Raw genomic sequence first — 22,761 nt, 5'->3', positions numbered from 1 at the left:
GCGATGTGCATGTGCGCGATAATCCCATCGCAAGAATGTGCGATAGTTTTTGTTTTTTTTAAATCCATATACGCCTTGCTTTCTACTCTGCGCACAGCCTCCCTCTCCCAGCCCTTTGTTCCTCTCAGTCACTGCGGCACTTGCTTATTAAAGTTAACTGGCTTTGATCTGGCCAAAGAAGCAGACTTCACACGGGCATCTGTCAATCATCGTTTAACTTGTTAAACAGTTTCTGCAAGGAAGCTGCGCTGGAATGAATGTGCATGTGTGTGGAGACGTTGGAGCCATATAAATGCCAGAAGTGATCGTGAGGAGTTTAAAATTTCTACATGTCACTCTAACGGTCACAGCTAAGGTAGATAAACAGAAGCATTTAATAAAGCCAAGCATCTATCTACTACAGTACTTTATTCTTGTTCAAAAATGATTTGGTTGGACATTTATGTTTAAAACTGATCATAATTTTGACATATGAAGTGCTTAAAAAACATTTCATATACATTTTTTAAATCACTTTGGGGGAAAAAGTGAGAAAAAAAAACATGTCTTATATGTATCTCTTTCCAATGCTAAATCTGAATAAATACATTGAGCACAAAAAACACACCAAAAAAAAAAAAAGGGGGGGGGGCGCTACTTCATGGTTTTTCACTGATCGCGGTGGGTTCTGGTCCCCATTAACCTCGAAAACGAGGGATCACTGTACACTGTGGTGATGGTGAGTCATCCAAAGTCTTTCCAAACAGCTATTCAAGTCATCAAGTGAAAACGTCTTTAAAAAATATATAAATAATTTTTTTTAAATATCGCAATATAATATCGCAATATATCGCAAACCCCCCAAAAATCGCAACAATAGTTTTTTCCAATATCGTTCAGGCCTAGTATATATATATATATATATATATATATATATATATATATATATATATATATATATGAAGTCTACTGTATGTTTGAGAATTTTAAGTCTGATCTGAGAAACGTACTAAAGCAATTGAGAAAAACTATCACGTTTTTTTTTAGTTGTTTTTTTCCAAATATTAACTCATTGCCTGTCATTGACGAATGAATGTTCATTCACCGCTCCCAATTGAAATCAATTGGAAGTCTAGTGCCATCAAGGGCAGCCAATGAGTTAAAATAATAGAAAAAAAACCTTTGAAATTATTCAGCTAGGTCTCATTTCTTAGAGTTTTTCACAATTGCTTTGGTATATTTCTCAGATCAGAATTGAAATTCTCAAAACAGTTTGTCCCTTTCTCAAAACATGTCGCACAAAGGCAAAACAACATGGATTACCTGCAAAAGCCAGTTTTTTGGGCAAAATTCTTAGTCTATCACTCAAAATTAAATTTCTGTGTGAATGAACATGTCAGTGCTGTCAAAACGATAAGTCCTTGTTTCTTTGTGTACAGACAAGACAGTCACATTGCTTAGTCATGGTCTCAATTGAACAGTTACTTTGGTGGACGCCTCTGATGCTGAAAATGGTGTACGTAAGTTTTGATGAAAATTGCAAGTTACACCTTTGTGTGTGGGAGATTGATTGCAAAAGACTGGGCAAGATTCAGTTAACACTTTTACTGTTTTTACAATGTCTTGACAGACCATGTCATTGCGATACAGAAAGCAAAAGACAGCACTGAGTATCACGAAGAAGAAAAACATAAAAGCAAAATTAGAAATGTGAACATATGACAATCGGCACAACTAATGACAATCGGCACAACTAACCTTTTAGTGCTGTCGGGATTTTCTCCCCATGCTTTCTACAGATCTTGACGTTCTTCCCTGTTGGACCACAAATTTTCATCCATGTCACAACAGATGTCCTCTCTTGCGATACAGCGTGGAAAGAATCTTCTTGTATGCATTATCCTGCCATTGCGGGCATCTGCTGTGATATCACTGCATGCTGCATTCATGGCATCATCTGAGTGCGAGGCTGGTGATCATATACTTGCATCTCCATGTGGAGAAAAATTCTTCTATGGGATTGAGGAATGTGGAGTATGGTGGGAAGAACTCCATTACCATTCTGTTGTGGGTTAGAAACATTCCCTGATTATGTTGGAGCGGGAAAACTCACATGGCCCAAACTATTACAAATTTTGGGAGGTTATCCCCAATCTGATCCCTCTCATGTTCAGGAATGAGGTCCCTGTGGAGTGTGTCTAAAAATAGACAAGACATTCAGTGTTGTAAGCCCCCATGATGGGGATCTGGGCAAATACACCATTCTCTGCGATGGCAGCACCCATGGTTATGTACCCTCTCCTTTGGCCTGGCACATCGATCGTTGCTCTGCGGCCCAAAGATTTATCTGGTAGCAATTTACCAATTCCAGACAGATTTAGAAAATAAGTAATGAAAATGTTTATAAATAAGCACACATATGTTGCATATTCTGCCAATATGTTCATCCATTTTGCATGTAAAGAATTATGCAATGACTAAATGTTGTGAGTGGTGAGACTATTCAATAGACACCCATGATAATCCATTTTGACCAACATGACGGATGCAGCTGCTAATGTAGGAAAAGGCAGGGAATTGTACAAAATTATTTGCATTGATGCTCAAAAACATGTGCAACTTGCTCAAAGAAATGATACGATGTTGCAAGGATTGAATAAATAGTTTTGAGAATTTCAAGTCTGAGCAGAGAAACGTACTAAAGCAATTGAGAAAAACTGTAATATCACAAAACGTGGTATTCAAATAGACTTTTATATCCAAAGTAAGTGATATTATTTCACAAAGGAATACTTTTGTTTGCTTATATTTTCAAAGTTCTCAAGCTGTACTACTAACCTTGGTGTGAAACAGTTGTAAACAAAATGACTAACGTTGTTTTTTCCAGGTTTAAAGTGCATAGTCAAAAGCTGATTGCATCCTGGTTTCTTTTCACTTCAAAATGATGGACACTTCCTAACAAAGGCCTTGATCAAAGTTTTTTATCAGCCGTTTTATATGGAACAGTTTTTGCCGAAGTTCTTTGCTTTCCCTTTTCTTTGCTTGATAAGCTGGTGCCTAAAAGAGAGAAATGTTGGGATCGTTTCAGTATTTGAATTAAAGATTAAAGTGCTACTGTTTCAACTTACCCTTTTGAGATCTTTCAGTCTGTTATATTCATCCACCACACCCTGGGAATGGAAAAATATTAACTTGATGTAATAAAGAACTGACCGGCACATTCAGAGGTTGACTGGCCATCGGGTGTACCGGGCACTTCCCGCTGGGCCGACACACATTTTTGGGCTGGTGACATTGTTTAATAATAATATTTAAATAACAATTGTATCGGCCGGGGCACGCAGCCCATTCGTTGATCCAATTTTTGTTATTCAAATGAAATATCGCAGTGCTCAGCTAACTATGCCACCCGGACAACTGAGATGGAAATTAATGAGAGGGAGGTGTAGACTGCAAAGACCCAGCTGAAAAGCCCACAGGCTGATGGCTCCTCCTCAAACCATACTTGAGTAATGCATGCAAGACAATTGAAACTAGCAACACATTTAATCCACAATGAATCCGGAAAACACAATTCATTCCAATATCACTATTAATAAATTTATTGTGATACTTTGCTAACTTAAAATATAGCAGTCTTAAATTCAAAACCACTATTTCCAAGTATTAGTAGACATTTAGATATCTTCACATCTGAGCAAAAATATATGGCGGAAAACACTCATGTGACTCTGAGACCCCCAATTTGGCCAAATTTCAGAATTGTCCGATATGCACGTGTGATACATCATTGGAAAGCTTAAAATCTTGATTTTCTGGGGGAAGAAAAATTTTGAACAGGAGGGTATTTAACATATATATATATATATATATATATATATATATATATATATATATATATATATATATATATATATATATATTTTTTTTTAAACAGCAAAACCCTAACTGGAGGTGAGAGCACGCGAGCGCAGAATTTAAGACGCCATGATTTTAACGAGATATTATCGCGTACTTACCTTGTTTCGATCCAAAAACTCCATATAGCATGTTATCGAGTGTCAAGACACAGATGTGAATGGCCACAGCTGGAATTTTTCGGGATTTTATGGGTGAAACATGGTGATATAAAAAGGGTTGTGATGCAGAAATTGCAGATGTCAAGGAGTAATCGAGATTTTCATTTTCATATACTGTATTTACCCTTTTAAACATTTTTTTTTCAATGTTTCTTTGTTTGCATTGATTAATCATCATGTAAAATATCGGGGAAAATGCGACGGTAACGAAAAAAACAATTAAGTGATAGTTATGAGGTAGATATTCCTGACTATTTTACAGACGCCAATTTTTTCATTGTGACGTAATTTGTTTAAAACTTTAAAATATGCGTGTAAATAATTTTTTAAAGTCTTTTTTTTTAAATGAAATATTAGACATCAATTAATGATTCTAAGCTAAAAATGACAGACATTTAGAATAAAAAATCTAATTACTAACCTTCTTTTTATGGCTGGGTTGAAACAAAAGCGGTTGGGCGACGTCTGTAAACGGGGGTTTTCAGGGTAAAACGGGCAAATTAAAAATAGTTCGGGGACCTAATGCGCCATGAATCTGCTATGGCAGTATATAGACATATTGTTCTATCAGACACAACAGTTCTTTTGGCTTAAAATACAGCAGTTTATTTTATAGAGGGGTGCGAGAGCAGAAACTGCTTTTTCAGTCTTGTCTGTGTTTTCCGCCATATACATAAAAAAATTAAGCGAAGGGGTAAAAGCTGCCATAATTGTTGTATACGGTAATTTTTTCCAAATAATTAAAAATGTATGATTTCGTGGCATTTCGATATCATGATATAAATATATCGTTTTTCCCCCCCATACCACACAACATTGTTCCATACTGAACAAAAATGTCACAAAAAGACATAAATAATGATGATTAGATACCTGATACTTTATCGAGTCCTTGTCTAGAAAGTCCAGTTCTTGACTCAGTGTATGAATCTGGTCACAGATATCATCCATTTCTTCACACAAGCTTTTATAGTGAGTCAGAGCCGACTTGAAATCCCGCCTGTACTGTCGGCGTTGCTGGTCTGAGAGGATCTCGGTGTACTGCCTGCACAGCATAGAAAAATAATTTTAGTGACATAGATTATATAGTAGACATTTAAAATGTTTAACCCCATTTGGGATGTTTGTGTATTTTGACCTAGCAGCAAAAATACTACATTTTTTGTGTAATGATGTGTACAGGAAGTAGCTGGGGAGTCACCTGAAGAGGTTTTGGTCTTCGTCGTAGTCTATCTCATTAGCAGTGTCTCCTCCAGTGGTGTAACCCATTTCATTTTGCGACTCCACAGTTGCATTAGTGCGACACCTGTGGTTCCTTTGGTCCCTTGAGCTAAGTTTCCTGCCACTGTTAGCGTCACCAGAGGAGATGCTGCACACTGCAGGGCTGTTGTTTGGGTATGGATGTACAACCTCTTGTAGCTTGCTAGTCACCATAAAAAAAAACATAATTAAAATGCACAATCATTGCCATTTTCCAGTATTTTGCTTATCTAACTGATTGGCTGCCATTGACGGTACTAAAAGTCCATTTGGGATTTGAAAAATGGATTGGACGTCTAACGCTGTCAATGGCATTAAATGATTATCATTCACGGCTAGTGCTCCCAGTTTTAATGAATTGGCCGTATGTCGTTGTCAATGGCAGGAAATGAATTCAATACTATGACTATTGGGAGCCATAACCAAAGTGTATTCCTGTTTTTATCATTATTATTTTTTAATCAGCATTGCATTAATGTACAGTACTGTTTTTTTTAATAGAAATAATAATTAATACATTAATAATACTAAAAAAGCCATATAATTATACTTTGTAATTAAGAGATGGCATCCACATTTGTGGACATCACATTTTGAGTCATGTCTTGTATACCAAATTTTAATATTGTGGCTTACATGACACAAAATGTCAAGTGTTAATGGGGTTGTTTATTTTTAATAACCAAAAAGAGTTACTTTCCAAAACAGTATGATATACTGTAGTCTAGTAAGTCTACTCACCTGTTGTTCAAATTACCCTCACTATGACTAAGGACTTTATCATGGCAGTGGGGTGCTGAACTGTTTTCCCCACCAAGATCAAAAGCAGCTTTCCCTGATATTACAATAGTTGGCGCCTGCTGAGTGCTGCGTCCTTCTCCAACATTGTTTACCTAATCCAGCAGAGAGACAAAAACCAGAGATGGCAAAAGTACAGATTCAGTAATGAGTCCTAGCACAGTAAGGAAGATTCCAACTTGCGTGAAATGATTTGAATTTTAAAGTTTTCTGTTCATCAAATACTTCCATATGTATGTAAAGCAACAGAACAATGCATTACATCAATGTTAATCTGCTGGCATATGGTGAAATGAATCATTAATAACTACAACTGCTGTCTTGACCTATTTCTGGATAAAGAGCAAAGAGCAACCAGTGAAATAGATCTTATGAATATATATACAGAATACAAAACATGATCCAGCAACTGTAAATAATCTAATCGAGTGCTTCACCTAGTTTGTCAAGTTACTGTTTGTCTGTTGCTGTAATCTTCTTAGTAAGAAATATGAATGCATTAAAACAATGGTTCCTGGATAAAAAAAAAAAAAAAAAGATTGCCATTGCCATTACCTGTACTTCTTCTTCTTACAAAGTTCATGGGGTTACTGAAGTCTATCCAAAAAGACTTTAGGCAGGAGATGGGGTACACCCTGAATTGGTTTGGCAGCCAAAATTCTAATTATGCATACACGCAACATTACATCATTCCTGATACAATATTGAACATACAGGTATACTGTTTTCATTTTCATACTACTACAAGGAAAAAAACTTCTAGACTGCTGTGTGAGGCTGCCATGACTGAATCATTTACTGCCATCACTCTGTGGGGATTCACACAGCAGCACAGTGGCAACCCAAGCCTTTTTATACATTATACATGCATGCCCATACATTAAATATGCTTCCCTGCAAGGCAAAGAAAGCATCCTTGCTGCAATACACGAGTGGCCTAGAACGGGGCCTGCATTCAAATGAAGCCGCCTCACATATAGGCCAAGGCATCTCTGGACATCTCTGTTCTGTCGTGTTGGAAAGAAACATAGCTCTCTATATACACTTTTTGCTTCATTTAAATAGACATTGCGCTGCTCCTTCTGGTGTTTATGACGGAACCATCAGGTGACAATAATACTGACATACAGTCTGGTTAAACCATACATGGAAGGGCCGATATCGTGTGTGTGTGTGTGTGTGTGTGTGTGTGTGTGTGTGGGGGGGGGGGGGGGGGGCTCCTCAACTAAGCTATCAGCCCCAATAATGGCATACAATAAGTGTTTTTGGAGCTGTAGACTTATTTCAAAGTAAAAATCTATTCAGTTTTCATTTCAGTCGTCCAATAATGTGCTATTTAAATATTAGAATCGTTCTCTCTCTCATCCCTTCTCTGAAAATGGTTTAGTCTGCTTCACACAGTAGAGGCTGAACTCCGTACTGTCTGCTCTCTGCATAAGTGCCTATAGTGCAGGATCATGTCACGTGTGACACCCACTCATAAACACAGACAGTCCTGTAAGTTCTAAAACACCCCATTAACTAAAACCATGAGGTGCATACTATCTGCATCATTTCTCCTGCATTGTTCAAAGGTCTATTTTCCATTTTTGAGTGATATTAAACTAAAATAAAAGCTAATAATAGCTAAGCATAAGGTGAAAGTCACAAACAGAGAGGAGATAACAGAGGAGCTGCCTTTAATTATTTATAACTGTCACTCATGACAGCTACCTGTCTGGACATTGATATCAGAAATAGTTCAGATTATAATGATATTTTAGATTTATTTCCAGGAAGGATTTATTAAAGTAGGTATTGATGGGTTTTGTCTCCAAGGAAAGTAGCACTGTAGCACTCCTGATCAAAATCCTAAAACCAGTTGAAAAATTGCAAGAATTTGCATTTTGCAAATTTGGATCTCAATGAGGTTTTAAGTAAAGCTACAATATGCAAAGGAAGGGAAGTGTGATAAAAAGCACTTTGACAAAAAAGTAATTTATTGAAAACAACAAATAAACAGAAATAGATTGTTTTTAACCTGATCAAAAGTTTAAGACCAAAAAATCGCTAAAAAAAAAATAACAAAAAGTTCTCCAAACCAAAAGAAAACATGGTACTCAGTAATGAGTAGCTCCACTATTATTGTTAATCACTTCAAAATTCATTTGGGCATGCTTAATGCGAGTGTTTACAGGAGACTAGTGGGAAAATTGGTCCAATTAATGAATATGGCTTCATGGAGAGCATCAACTGTCTGCAACTGATGGCCATTTTCATACACTTTCCTACATCCTCAAATGTTTTTGTGGGATTTAAATCATGGTGAACATGCAGGATGGTCCAAAAGAGTGATGTTATTCTCCCTGAAGAAGTCCTTTGTCAAGGGAGCATTGCGAAATGCAGTGTTGTCCAGATCGTACGTTTCAATGTTCATTTGAATTCAGTCATTTGGTTCTAAATCTGGACTCAGCTAGTGCTAAGAAAGATACTAGTCTCCCCGTTTAAAGGTTAAAGTGACAAATCGCAGTAAAGGATGTTCTATAACTCTAACTTTTATCATTGCCCCCTAGATAATGATTCTTTAAAATATTACTGTTGATTGTACACCCCAACTTTGAAAACAGATCTCCGCCCCTGGGTACATGGCGACAGTCACGGAACAAAATGTGCTGCAACAAGTCTGGAAGTTCTTCGCAGAGGCTAAAGAATACTTACCTATTTTATATTACATTACCTGCTTATGTATGTCTCTACTTTTGTGTTAACAAAAAATACATTTTGTCATCTTTCTACGGCAATTTGCATTTTGTAAGCATTGAGATAAGCTGATTTTCGAAGGGAAAAACTTTAAATTCTACAGAGTGACCCAAAATAACGTATACACTCTTTCACTTTAAATAGCAAAATTTTTTTTCTATTTCAGATTTGATTTTGGAGTAAGAATGGCAGATACTGGGCTTACGTTCGAGCAAAAAAAAAAAAAAAAAATGTTCTGAAAACATTCCGGAAATGTGAAAACAAAGCTGAACTGGCAAGACGCTTTACGTGCAAGTTCCACTGAGAATCTTAGATAACATTGAGAATCATTGGACCATCCAGTGCATGAGAAAAAAACATTCAGGATGAAAAAGAACATCGACAAGCCCATCTAAAAAGCAAGATGTTTGTGCTAATGTTCAGAATTCCCCATGAAAATCTATTCGTCAACTGTCACGTGAAACAGGCATCCCAAAATCAAGCGTCCATCGCATTTTGAAACGTGCGCAATGGAAAAGTTTTATTCCAGCGCCTGTTCATGCTATCAACGAAGATGACCCTGATCGAAGGATTGAATCTGCGAGTGGTACCGTGGACGATGTGCAGACGATAACACGTTTTCACTGAAAAATACCAGGGTTGACGAAGCCACATTTAAACTAAATGGCTCGATAAATCGCCATAACTGCAGTTATTTTTATGTGAGCTGATCTTTCTTTTGAACATTCTCAAATTGCCCATGTATCCTTACTTTTTTACTGTGGACTGTTTGAATCTTTAAATGTGAATTGTTTCTCTCCTGTGAATCTGTTTTCTGTTTTCCACGTTAATATCAATGTATTGAACAAGTTGTAACGATTCAAAGAGTGTATACATTATTTTATTATTGTTATTGTTTAATGTATATTAAATTGAAGCCATTAAGGATCATATAACTTAACATTAACTTAACAGTCCTAAACATTTGAGTTCATTTAACATGACTTTTATTGCTTCTTCATTGTCACGAGAGATCCCACAATTTGTAACATTGCAGCTATCGCTAGTTAATGATCAGTTAGAGTGAAACCTGGGTGTGGCTCGGATAAAGATAGCAGTCAACAACTGGTTTCATGATTATGTGAAACTTGGTCATGAATAATCCATTTTCAGAGAACTTAAATTTTGATTTTGTGTTCGTTAGAATGTTCTGTGTTCTCTTATAAACCCAGAAATACTGTACAAAGACATCCACAGAGACCTATTAGAGACATACTAAACTGCACGGGTGTCCAAACTTTTTGCAAAGGGGGCCAGATTTAGTGTGGTAAAAATGTGAGGGGCCGACCTTGGCTGACGTCCTTTACGTAGAACAATATATTTAAGCAAATTTTAGCAAGCCAGTCTGTGTGTCACATTTGCTTTATTATTATTATTTTTATTATTTTCAATTAATAATTTAAAAAATCTTGCAACTAGCCTTTGTGGCGTTCTTTTTCGACTCTAGGGTTCTTGCGAAATACTGCTACTGTGAAATTAAACTAGCTTCAAGTTGCTTCAATTTCTCGCTACGTATCTTCCCTGTAATCTTGTCGTACATGTCAGCGTGTCTTGTTTGGTTATATCGCCTCACATTGAACTCTTTAAAAACAGCGACTGTCTCTTTGCAAATGAGGCAGACACAGTTGTTGCGTATTTTAGTGAAGTAATAGTCCAATTTCTACCTATCCTTGACGTGTCGGCCGTCGCAGTCAACTTTCTTTTTTTGTGTGTATTGTCGCCATTTTAGGAAATTGGGAGTAAAGGGTCACGCAGGATAATGTTGCTTAGAGTGCAGTTGCCTTTTAGTGGGTAAATGAGGAACAGCATTTAGTGTGTAAGATACTTCATATGCCGGCAGCAGTACTGCTGACCAATTTATTAGGTCTGTGTGCGGGCCAGACGTTATTGATTTTATGACTGAGGCTGGGGGTCGGATGAAATTTGACCATGGGCCGCATTTGGCCCCCGGGCCGGACTTTGGACATGTCTGGGCTAAAGAATGCCAATTCTGTTCCTAGCTGTTTTGAGATGACAGGTAAACTACGCAGAAAAGCTTTTTTTGTGTGTATTGTATCACAGGAAATCACACCAGCTTCTCACCCAATCTTGTACATTCTGCCTCTCTGTCTGCCTGACCAATGGCTGGTCCCAGTAGATGTTAGCTTTGCCATGACGCCAGATTTTGCTGCGAGTCTTCCAGGAGTAGTAGGCACCCAATGACAGGACCAGCACCACCATCAGACCCAATGCAAATGCAACTGCCTGAGAAAAGATACAATTTCATAATATCAATATGTTTAACTTTTCATCACATTTTTTGTAATAATTCATCTTTTACATCTGCCCTTAAAGTGTCTATGATAGCAAAAAGCATATTTTTTTTCAAATTTTGCGCGGTATTTTACTCCTGAATGATATTACCCGCTTGGATGTGTATGGAAGCGATCGATTTATTTATTCAATTTTTTGAATCCCGCACCATTAAAATGAGTGACTTCCTGGATAGAGGAAGATTGCGAATGTGACGTCAGCCGGATCACCATCTCACGATACAGCCATTACTATATAGCATGCAGAAGGCATGTGGATTCAGTTGATTTTGCAGATTAATTCATTTATTTTTCGCATCACGCCAGCACAATGTGCTGCAGGCCTTTGTTGCTGCACCAGAGAGAGGCGTGTGAGCCTTTTTGGGTATAAAAAAAGTTACAGTTCACCGTGGAGAGTGGCCAAAACAAGTCCGGCAACTGTTAGACCATTGGACCGACGAGGAAGTGAGTAAACTATTATGTCAAATTCTGGGATCATGGCACACGTTTTAATAAGGAGGTGGCTTGCATTTTGTGGGTGACAATACTCCCTGTTCACTGAGAAGGCCACACGGCCGACGACCGGCGGCTTGTTGCACACCCCCCTTGGTCCTCTTCGCTTGCCTGCCCACATAGCGCTTTCCTCGGTTTGGCCCCCAGCAACCCCCTGCTCAGACGTCGGCCGGTTTGTCCACAGAGAATGCGCTATTTTCAGCGTTCATTCCCTCTGGGCTTGCGGCAGATCGGTGAAGACAATCAACCCCGCAGCCTTGTATGAATTGAGTCGGGGTAGTTTTGTGTGATTTTTCGTTTTCAAAAGGCAAGAAAAAGACTTGGAAAAGCCGCTCGGTTCGGGTTAGCATGTCGGCTAGCTGTCACGCCTCCAGTTTTGTTTACACTCTTTCCTTCATCTCCAAAGCCGGGGCAGGGAAATGACAAAAGCTGGACTAACTAATTGGCATAAAATACCGTTCGGGAGGTGCAAGAAGTCGGCAGTTTTGACCAATATACAGTAATTTTGCCCTGTTGTACTGAATAAATGCATTTTTAGTATTTCATATTCCACTTAGCACAAGACTGTTATTTGTCATGACCATACCATGTATTTAGCAATTGGGGAAAATACTTAGATAAAAAGAATATCCTGTAAAAATATTGGGGTAGAGAAATTGAAGCAATCATGACATTTTGCTGCTCTCTGTCGTATTTTCCTTGTTCTCAATCTTCCCCCTCAATGGGCTGAATTCTAAATCGGCTGAAATCATTACCCTACCGACATCATCATCCAGCTGGGGAAGCTAGAGCGCTATAATGACAGGCGGGGCTAAACGGCAGATTGAAAAACTAATTACTCGTCATCTGCGCTTTGCCAAATTGTTGTATATAGTCGAATCGTCTCAAAATATGATTTTGATTCACATAATAAAGCTATTTAACATTTTTTTAATGCTGTCAAAGGCACTTTAACCCTTATTGTTGTCGTAAAAGGGAGCCTACAAGCATTTGGCAAGAAGCCACATTTTCAACTAGGTACCCGCGTCTATATAATTATTGCATGTTGTCAGGAGTCATCCTACTGACCTCCTCTGGGTCCATGAAGCAGTAGTGGTAAAGGTACTGGTTAAACATGGGGAATCCCCCGGGAAATCCAGCACCTACGCTGCCACTAAAACTCGGCCGATCTGGAATGTTCTGGCACATCATCAAGACTGGATTGTACAGCATGCTCTGTGAGCTCTGAGACATTGGGTTGACCCCAATCACAAAAATGATGTCAATGATGCCCTGCAATTAAAACATGTCATTCACAATCACTGTGTGTGTGTAATGCCCAAGACCAAAAAGTTCTTATTTGCTGATGCACAGTGCACTGCTGTGGAAAAGCGCTTTCCCCTTCATGATTGCAGTGATAGCAGTTGAAGCCCAGCCAGGTTTTTAAGTGTGGAAAAATTTGCCACAGCTGACTCAGTGACACGGATGGCAGACACGGATTGTAAACTTAGTAGGTCATAGTAGAATCTATGTTTCATTCATAGAAGGCCTTGACAGAAGGTGAGAATGTCAGGGACCTAATTTGGATGTGACTGGCTAGGAAGGAACATACAGTGTACATCTGTGTAAACTGCTTTCTAAACCATAGTGCCAATTTGATCATCCATTGAGCATTTCTCTCAGAAAATTAAGCAAGAATGGAGGGAAAGAAGGGCTCACCTGAAGAACAGCTAAAATGGTGTCACAGATGAAGACAGTGAGGTAGAAGCTGGATCCTCTCGTGGCCCGCGACCGAGAGAAACTCCCCACCAGGAATCCCAGAGAAACCACAAAGTTGATGGCAGCCATGGAGATCATTGCAGCCTTGGCAGACTGTGGGGTCATATAGGAGCTGCTGTATCCATAGCTGCCTCCATAATACCCCTGCCCCGCTCCTGTAACACTTCCCGTTCCACCAAAACTATATCCAAATCCATTCATGTCCCACACTAAAGTTGACGCCACACATGCAAAGATGAGGAAACACATGAACACTGTGGCTCCATGGAAGGTTTTGACAAAACCAGGGGGTGAAAACCATCGGTAAAAATGTTGAGGTGTCTCTTCAATGTAGTGGGAGTCTGGTAGAGGTTTGGAGGTGTAGCTGACATAATGGCTTTGATGTGAGTACACACTTCTTTGTGGATTGAAGCCGTAAGAAGTGGTGCTATAGGGCGGGCTGTACAGAGGGGGGCTGTCATAGTGGCGAGATTCATACATGGTTCAGTGCCACGATTATGAAAAAATACACCTGGAAAAATAAGTTACACTGAATTAAATGTCAGGTTAATCAGCATTTACACAGAAAGTGAGTTCAATTTAAAAAAGAGGCAAAAGCTCGATTTTCATGCTTGTTGAAGCTAAAACACGGTCTGTGCGTCACAGGCCAACACAGACTTGAGGCAGATGGAAAATTCCACTTCTCTGCTATCTGTTGGCTGTTGTGGTTTATTTCTGGGTTATTCCACAATTTTCTTTCCTGAAGAATTGTGATGGAGTTCACCATTTTCACCCCTTATCCATCTGTCATCCTTTTGTTTACCCCCCCAATCTTTCTGCCCTGCGTCTGTTGTTACTATTATCTGAGCGGGTAAAACTGGAAATTTTATTTGCTCTGCACTAGTGACGTATAGAATGACTGACTTTTATTTTCTGCTGCTCTGTTTTGCATCATTTATACTCTAACTCTCGCCCACTCATTCATTCATTCATTTTCAATGCCGCTTTTCCTCACGAGGGTCGCGGAGGAGCTGGAGCCTACCCCAGCTAACTACGGGCAGCAGGCAGGGTACACCCTGAACTGGTTGCCAGCAAATCGCCCACTGTTAGACAATATTATCTCGGATTATACGGGCAGCATAGAGTGTCAATGGCAAATGAACAACACTAAATCATATAAAAAATTGTCCACATATAATATCAATGGTGTTTTTCTTTTTTAGTCGGTCGAATGTATATAGCAAAAAAAAAAAAAAAAAAAAATTACAGTCATAGTATGAAAAACTACAACACTAAACTCAGTGGCAGTCACTGACGGTGATGGTTGTCCTATCCTTACTAACTAAGAGGAGCTGGCAGCGATCTAATGATCCCAGTACAAATGGATCAGACATCTATCGCCGTCAATGGCAGCCAATAAGTTAATTGAACTAAACCTGCTCTCAAGTATCACCGCCTCTAACCATTTACCTCTACAGTGGAACTCAAATGAACAGGCTTCAATAATTCAGGCTGAAGACAGACAACAGGCAAGGGCGGCCATGCCATGTGTGGTGTCTTATTCTAACTTTGCAAAGTTAATGTTGAATTTTGATGAAAGCCATCAGTATTGTATTGATTCCACAATACGACGATCAGTGAGATTTGCTGTTAATAGTTCTCCTTTAAAAGCTGAAGAAGTTCCACAAAACAATACTTAACCAGAAAGTCAAGCAAAGTGACTTACCCTGAACTTTGGACCCCTCTGGTCGAACGCTTGAGTTTAATATCAGTCCACACCATACACAGAGAACCCTGTTTTAAGCCTCTTTCCTTTCAGCAGCAGAGTAATACGCCAGTAAACAACAATGGGCTTCCTAGAGCAATACTCTACTTGTGTCACAGCATGGAGGTGCAACCTACCAGAAGTGAGCTCACGAGCCCAACCCACCTCCTAAGTTTGTTATGGAAATGACTGCATTTTCATTTACATAGTTTATAAAATGCCAATCATGTCAAAGCGAAGTTTAATTCGGGCTGCTGGGTCAGAGGATGTGGATGCATATAAGTAAAATATTTATTTGAATAACAAAAAAATAAAATAAAAATAATTCCTTATAATTTGATTGATTGATCTGTCACCAGTCATGCTCTTCAAATGATTAATTAATCAAATCCTGTATTATTATTACATGGCAACAAGCCTTCACACCCACTCAACATTGAAGTACAATATACATTAAAATGCAATTAATAAAATACATATTAGTCAGTTAATCAAGAATCATTTTTTTACATTTTTTTTTACAGTAAAAGTACAAAAAGACAAATAAAACCAAATTCATGTTATTTGGCAGATATAATAAATGTAGTAAAGTACAAATACAGATAGATGGGGTGAATAATGAAAGGGTCCATGAAGACCAGTTTCTTGGGGTAATTATTGACGACAAGGTTAACTGGAAAACTCATATAAATCATATAAAAAGTAAATTATCAAGAAGCATTTCAGTCCTGAATAAAGCAAAACACAGTTTTGACAATAAATAACTCCACATTCTTTACTGTTATTTAATCCTACAATATTTATACTGTGGCGGCACGGTAGCTGAGTGGTTAGCACGCCAGCCTCACAGTTCTGAGATCAAGTGTTCAATCCCGGGCTCCGGCCTTTCTGTGTGGACTTTGCATATTCTCCCCATGCCTGCGTGAGTTTTGTCCGGGAACTCCGGTTTCCTCCCACATCCCAAAAACATGCGTGGTAGGCTGATTGAACACTCTAAATTGTCAGTAGGTATGAGTGTGTGCATGATTGGTTGTACTATGCCTCATTGTGCCCTGCGATTGGCTGGCAACCAGTTCAGGGTGTACCCCGCCTACTGCCCATAGTTAGCTGTGATAGGCTCCAGCGCCTCCGCGACCCTTGTGAGGAAAAAGCAGCATGGAAAATGAATGAATGATATTTATACTGCTGTGCAGAGGTCTGGGGTAATACTTATAAATGTACAATACATTCACTATCTGTTTTACAAAAACAGGCCATAAGAATAGTACATAATGTTAGTTATAGGGATCACACTACTGTAATTTTTGGACTATAAGGCGCACATGACTATAATCCGCCACCCACCAAATTTGACACGAAAATAGCATTTGTTCATAGTAGGGACGGCCCAGGCCATTTGGGGGCCCTAAGCAAAATAATGCCAAGGGGCCTATATTTTTGGCCCACCATTTCATCACAGTGTACTGTGAAACCCATACATGCGATTCAACCCATAAATCCATGTTTTGTATATTAATCAGATTTTGTTGCACTGCATACTTCAAACTTCTCACCCAAAATGATTGTCAGTACGTACAGAAGATGGCGGCAACCCTTTTTCTAAAAGAGGAAAAGAAGTTAAGGAAGAACTTTAAAATTTTTAAGCTTGTAATCAAGTATCAAAACTCACAAAAGTCAAATAAAGCAAACTGTAGTAAACAAAATAGAATATAAATTAAAGAATTTCACTGTCTCACAATGTTCTGTCACAACCAGTACAACAGTACACAACTGTTGTATAAAGTGAACGTTAAATATCACAACAGCAAATAAAGTATATACAGTTTAAAGCAGGTTCAACGTCACTCCCCAGGTTGCCAGATTGTAATGACAAGAAAATGGATGTTTGCATAGATAAACGGCAATGCGCGCCACATTATTCACGATGCTCTATTAACAACGTATAAAATGAGGTTGCGATATTGGGGGGCCCCTGGTGGTTAGGGGCCTTAAGCAGCTGCATAGTCTGCATATAGGCTGGGCTGGCCTGGGTTCATAGATAAGCCGCACTGGACTGTAAGCTGCAGCTGTCCTCACTATATTATGGGATATTTACCCCAAAAGATATTAACCGGAAACACGTTATTTGACAGCGGCATTATAAGACTGTCGTAAGACCAAATGAACTACCATGAAGCTTTGAAACAATTGGCTGCAAAGCTACATTACTCCAAGAAGCTTCTTTTGGCCATCAATGCGACACTGAGACAGTCAACCTCTGCTGCCACCTGCTGTCAACACTGTTGTTGTCCATAATGCCTCCTAGCATGCATAGCAGCACTGCAGATTCAAAAATCATGTTCTGTGCTAATTATTTCTTCAGTTACTGTTCCAGTTGTTTCATTAATTGCTCGTTATGGTATTTGGTAACACTTTATTTGACAGTGACGCCATGAGACTTTCATAAGATAATCATAATTGTGACATGACACTCTCATGAGCATTAATGAATGCTTATAACAGATGTCTTTTAGTGTCATCCGGCAAATTATCTCACTTTTGAATGGATGTAAAAGATCTGTGCTGGACGTAAAGAAAGTTAGGCATAATTTGATGGATAACACTGAATGACATCTGTCATAAGCAATTAGTAATACCCATGATAGTGTCGTAATTATAACAGTCTTATAACCCCGCTGTCAAATAAAGTGTTACCTATTAACCCACATAAATCTAAGCAGCACTGGACTATAAGCCGCAGGATTCAAAATGAGGGAAAAAAGTAGCGGCTTATAGTCCGAAAATTACGGTAATATATTATTTTAAAAATCCATAACATTAAAACTCACTGGCTTGGTTCATTTTCAAACAGCTCAGCTCATGTATAAGGCTACACACAGGTCACGTCCTGGCAATATACAGAAATTGTTTTTAACAGAGAAGGGCATTATAGTTTGAGGGGGGAGCTTCACTTACAGCATCAGAGGGTACAGACTACATTGAAAAGTTTTTGTGTTTTTGTTTGTGTAGTGAGGCCGTGGAATAAACTAGATGAGGGGCTCAAGCAATGTCCAAGCATGACCCAGTTTAGGAAGTGATACAAGCACATGGTTTTCAAAGGGTATAGGAAAGAGGAAGGGGTTTAATTATAGGGGGTTTTCAAATATCTGTTATTGGCTAGGTCCTTTTTATTTTTTTTCCCTTTTGCATCTTATGTACAGTAGTTATGTACTTTAGTTCTTTGTTGATATGAGGCTATGACTAGTTAAATAGGGCGGACTGATATAATTGAGGAATAGAAAAGGGGGGTAGGTTTTAATAAGCAAATGCTTCATCCTACTCTGTTTTGGACACAATGAATATATTCTGATATTATTCACTATTATTGTTATTATTATTATTGTCCAAACTATTGTTGCTGTTATCTCAAGAATATCGTTGGATTTGTCTGATTTTTTTTTTTTTTTTTTTGTCATGTCCAAATAAAGCATTCATTCATTCATGATAAACACCTTTATTCTATTCATTATTCACACAGCAAGTTGTGTGGACACCCCCCACATATTCATTAAAAAAAAGTAAATTATTAAACAGATTTAAGAAAAAAATATCATGCATGTGAAATAATTTACTTAAAACGTTTTATTTTACATTTATGAAATAGTAAACCTTCACCATATAGAATTTGTTTTTGATGTATAGATGAATTGACTCAACAGAAGTGTGGCAAACATTTAATTTCATTGACATCCAAAATAAAAAGCAAACACACAAAGTTAAAACAAACAAACAAACAAACAAACAAACAAACAAAAAATAATTCTGATATGTTTGCAAAGGCAATAGTGCAAATAATAATCAACAATAATAATCAACAGTAGACAAATAAATTAAAATAGTATACATTTCGCAATCGTGTACTGTTTTCCTATACTAAAGGTGACAATAATGTAGATGCCATAATAATACACATATAATTTGGCGTTCGCAATAACATTCTAAAGCAAAATGTTGCAAAAACATCACTGCAGATCCACAAAAACAAATATGGCATTGATGCTATTCATTAGCTCTGATTGTACTCTGCTCAAAAACCTGGATTCTGTTTTTTATGTGGCTCAGTTTGGCTTTCAAGTAGTGACAACGTTGCTTTTTCTCCAAAAAAGCAGGATCCTGCAACACAAAAACCCAAGTAATATCACTCTTGATCTAATTCTTTTCGTCTGCCAGCTGTCGTCTTGCTCGCTCCTTTAGTTATGCATTGCAAAAGTAAAATTTCCAAAGCCTCAGTGGACAGAATCATTGACTGCTTTTTAAGCTAAATGTTTGAATGAGCTTTTTTCTCAATGATAAGTAACATAATTCATCATTACTCACGCTCTTTTTCTGCTCATACTGCTTTAAGATGTTTTTAATCCTCTCTTGGTCCTGGGGGAAAAAAGCAAATACATTTGGTTACATTATCTGTCTATGGGGCACAACACTAGCACAATCTAATAAGATTTGTTACATACAGTGTATCACAAAAGTGAGTACGGCCCTCGGATTTCTGCAGATATTTAAGTATATCTTTTCATGGGACAACACTGACAAAATGACACTTTGTCACAATGAAAAGTAGTCTGTGTGCAGCTTATATAATAGAGTTAATTTATTTTCCCCTCAAAATAACTCAAAATATAGCCATTAATATCTAAACCCCAGGCAACAAAATTGAGTGCACCCCTTAGAAACTAAGTACATCCCTAAATGTCCAAATTTAGTACTGCTTGTCATTTTCCCTCCAAAATGTCATGTGACTCGTTACAGGAGTGCTGTCAGCATTGTTGCAGAGATTGAAGAGGTGGGGGGGTCAGCCTGTTAGTGGTCAGACCATACGCCGCACTCTACATCAAATTTGTGTGCATGGCTGTCACCCAAGGAGGAAGCCTCTTCTGAAGATGGTACAGAAGAAAGCCAGCTCGTCTAGTCAGACCAGTACTTCTCAATAGTGGGGCGCCCCCCCCTGGGGGGGCGTAGAGCGATGCCAGGGGGGGGCACATGTGACCTCGGGGAACATTTTTTTTTTTTTTTTGCCGTACTGGAATAAAGTGTACTTGCACATCCACTCAGTAGGTGGCAATGGCGCTCTCATTTTCAGAGTGCGCGCAGTAGTATTTTTTAACTAAGGAAGAGCACTCAGCACACACAGAAAACAGATATGAAGAGCAGTCGTCGTTTTCGAAAGCCGTTTTCCGACCGGACTCACTCACGCAGCGACCCACTTTATTGTCCGGTTCTCACGTCGCCGCCTGAGAAGTGCCATTTTCGGCTTGGGATCGTCACGACGACCGCCCTCACCTACGGTTCTACCTCGGCCGCCGAGAATGTGCTTTTTTCGTGCCGTTTGCCTTTTAGCTTTGACTTTTAATACAGTGGGTGATGAGGAAAGACCACTATTTACTGTGTCTAAAAATAATTATAGCGGACAGCCAGAAGCCAAATCAATTAAGATGCCACTTAAAGACATTAGACCCCAATCTCATTGATAAGCCGCTTGATTGTTTTTCAGTGAAAACGTGCCGAATATTGCCAACAATCATCCTGCTTTGTCAGTGTTATATCAGTAAACCTGTGAGCATTGTTAGCATGCTCATTGCAAAATAACTCCACACCACAAGGAGGTAAATACTGTGAGCAGCAAAAATAAAAACTGTTTTGTCTTCTGTCCAAGGACACTCTTTTTTTCTTTTATTCAGTTTTGTTTTTTCGGTCAAATTTTTTTGGCATATTGTCCTCATGAGTGAATGTTTCTAATCAATTTTAATTTGTTATTATTTACTGATTTTATTACATTTTATTTTTCTGTATCAAATGGTCAAAAATGTACCTTGAGTGTATTTTTTACAATTTGGATGTGACTTTTTTTTTAAAATTCAGATAAATTGATGCGCGTCAAGTCTTCTCTGTTACAAACAAAACAATGTTAATAAAGTTATACTTTATTATAAGTTGATCTATGTTACTTTTTTTCTTTATTAGAAAAAAAAGGACACAATGTTAGGCAGATGCGTATTTATAATAGTAATTTTATAGACAAATGATACTATTTATCAGCAAACATAACCTTGCCATGATGTTCCTAACAGAAACTTGGTTAGATAAAGATAAGAGCTCGACAGTTCTGATTGAGGCAACCCCCACAAACTTCAATTTCTTTAGTGCGCCAAGAACCCATAAGAAAGGAGGTGGGGTTGCCAGTCTGATCAGGGACAGTTTCCAATGCACAAATATTTCATGTGGTCAGTTTGATTCCTTTGAATATATTGTCATTCAGCTAAAAAGCCCTTGCAGAGCTTCCTTGGTAACATTTTACAGACCACCAAATTATAACACAATGTTTTTTGTTGAGTTTACCAAAATGCTGTCTTCTGTCTGCATGGACTTTGATTGTGTTGTTCTAGTGGGTGACTTTAACATTCATGTTGATAATCCTGAAGAAGGATGTGCTATAGAGCTTTTAAATATTTTGGATACATTTGGTTTATCTCAGCATGTCACAGTTCCAACACATAACAGAGGGCACATACTGGATTTAATAATATCCAAAGGTCTTAACATCTCTGAGGTCACAGTGAATGATGTTGCTCTGTCTGATCACTACTGCATTATGTTTAAAATGACCACCCCTGTCCATCCTCTGAAAAGGGAAACAGAGGTGATTAGGAAGCGTTACATAAGTGATAACACTTGTGCGTTATTCACACAGGCCTATGCCTCACCATTAACCCCTACAATAGCTCCAGTGGAAGAACTTGTAAATAGTTTCAGTTCCAGTGTGATGACTGTAATTGACACTATTGCCCCGATTAAGACAAAATCTTTGTCAAGAAAGAAGAGGTCACCCTGGAGAAATGCCATACTAGCTACAAAACAAAAGCAAGTTTGTAGACGAGCAGAACGCAGATGGCGAAAAAACAAACTCCTAGTTTTTTATGATATCTACAAAGACAGTCTTCGCAAATACAACCAGGAACTGAAAAATGCTAGACAGTCATATTTTTCAGAGATCATTAGTAGAAACACTAACAATACCCGCACACTATTTTCTGTTGTTGACAAACTGACAAACCCACAAGCATCAATACCTCAGGAATTGGCATCTGAGGTGTCCTGTAATAATTTCGCAGCATTCTTTACACACAAAGTACTAAAGATTAGACAGACTGTGTGCAACTCCAGATTAACAAATGTTACACTAAATGCCTCCCAAAATGTCCCCCACGTCAATCTTAGACAGTTTGGCCTCTTGGACTATGCCACTTTAACAGAAATTGTGTCGAAATTAAAGCCCACAACATGCTGCCTTGACATCCTTCCTTCAAACTTTTTCAAAACTGTTTTTCATTGCATAGCCCCAGACATACTTCAGATTATAAATACTTCTCTCCAAACAGGAGAGTTTCCTCAGACTTTAAAAACTGCAGTAATAAAACCTCTCCTAAAAAAACCTAATCTGGATGCCTCAACCATTAGTAATTACAGGCCAATATCAAATCTGACATTCCTGGGGAAAATTATCGAAAGGGTTGTGTTCAAACAG

General features: G+C 38.3%; 1 pseudogene; it reads right to left on the bottom strand.

Annotated features, from left to right (window-relative positions):
- Nucleotides 1-930: 930 nt before the first annotated feature.
- The window catches only part of LOC130930030 (uncharacterized), a 32,420-nt pseudogene continuing 10,589 nt past the window's right edge, over nucleotides 931-22,761 (bottom strand).

The sequence above is a fragment of the Corythoichthys intestinalis genome, chromosome 14 (assembly GCF_030265065.1).
Source record: "Corythoichthys intestinalis isolate RoL2023-P3 chromosome 14, ASM3026506v1, whole genome shotgun sequence".
Classification (NCBI taxonomy): Eukaryota; Metazoa; Chordata; class Actinopteri; order Syngnathiformes; family Syngnathidae; genus Corythoichthys; species Corythoichthys intestinalis.
The sequence above is the reverse complement of the archived record's forward strand: the minus strand, read 5'-3'. Positions and strand labels throughout refer to the sequence as shown.